This window comes from Gossypium hirsutum, chromosome A06, assembly GCF_007990345.1.
Source record: "Gossypium hirsutum isolate 1008001.06 chromosome A06, Gossypium_hirsutum_v2.1, whole genome shotgun sequence".
In the NCBI taxonomy this organism is placed as follows: domain Eukaryota; kingdom Viridiplantae; phylum Streptophyta; class Magnoliopsida; order Malvales; family Malvaceae; genus Gossypium; species Gossypium hirsutum.
The window spans coordinates 14,973,750-14,975,028 of NC_053429.1; the positions used below are offsets into that span (position 1 = coordinate 14,973,750).

The 1,279-nt window shown below is 38.5% G+C and overlaps 1 non-coding gene across 1 annotated transcript; it reads right to left on the reverse strand.

Moving 5' to 3' along the window:
- Positions 1-728: 728 nt before the first annotated feature.
- Positions 729-835, reverse strand: LOC121231399 (small nucleolar RNA R71). Its single transcript, XR_005929457.1, has one exon. It is a non-coding gene; the product is annotated as a small nucleolar RNA R71 (small nucleolar RNA).
- Positions 836-1,279: the final 444 nt, after the last annotated feature.

Sequence of the window (1,279 nt, forward strand, 5' to 3'; positions counted from 1 at the left end):
ACTTTATTACTTGTTGCAATTGTGTACACTTGCACATTTCCCGTCGTTCCAAGTTTTTGGCCCGTTGCCGGGGATTGTTTTAAAAAGGACATTATTTTTTAATTTGTTAATTTGACATTTTGGTTTATTTTCCTGTTTAAATTTTTACTTACTTAATTTTTCTATGATTATTACAAGTTTTTATGAGTATTGACCAGATTATTGACTTACTCCTTGTAGACCCTAAGATAGAACAAACCTTTCAACAACGAAGAAGACAAGAGAACCAGAGAAAGACTGAAGGAATGAATTTCGAGAATATGAATCAAGGAACTGAAGTAAATCTTGCTCAAAATCCTATCCTTATTGCTGATGATAGGGATAAAGCCTTAAGACAATATGTTGTGCTAGTGTTTAATGATCTTAATCCAGGTATTAAGAGACCCAAAATTGAGGCACAACAATTCGAGCTAAAGCCAATCATGTTCCAGATGCTTCAGACAGTGGGCCAATTCAATGGAATGCCTTCCAAAGATCCTCATCTTCATTTAAGACTGTTTATGGAGGTAAGCGACTCTTTCAAATTAGCCAGAGTACCCAAAGATACATTACGATTAAAGCTGTTCCCGTATTCACTAAGGGACAGAACTCGAGCCTGGTTGAACTCATTGCCACCAAACTCAATTTCCACTTGGCAAGAGTTAGCCGAAAGATTCCTTATGAAGTATTTCCTACCAACCAAGAACGCTAAGTTGAGGAACGAGATTACTTTCTTCCAACAAATGGATGATGAGTCATTGTATGAGGCACGAGAATGATTCAAAGAATTATTATAGAAATGCCCTCATCATGGAATTCCACATTGCATCCAACTTGAGACATTTTATAATGGTCTCAACGCTCACACGAGGATGGTAGTGGACGCCTCCGCTAATGGTGCTCTTCTTTCTAAGTCTTACAATGAGGCTTACGAAATCATCGAAAGGATCACCAGTATCAATTATCAATGGCCAACCAATCAAGCTGCGTCAGGAAGACGAGTCGCTGGAATACATGAAGTGGACGCTCTCACTTCACTCGCATCTCAGGTATCTTCAATATCCTCAATGCTTAAGAATCTTACCACTAATGGATTTAACAGTTTTGCAGCCCAACCACCTCACTAATTTGAGAGTATAGCCTGTGTTTATTATGGGGAAGGACATTTGTTCGAAGAATGTCCATCGAACCCCAAATCCGTATATTACATGGGTAACCAGAACCAAAATCGATGAGGGTAAGGAATACAATCCAACTTCTA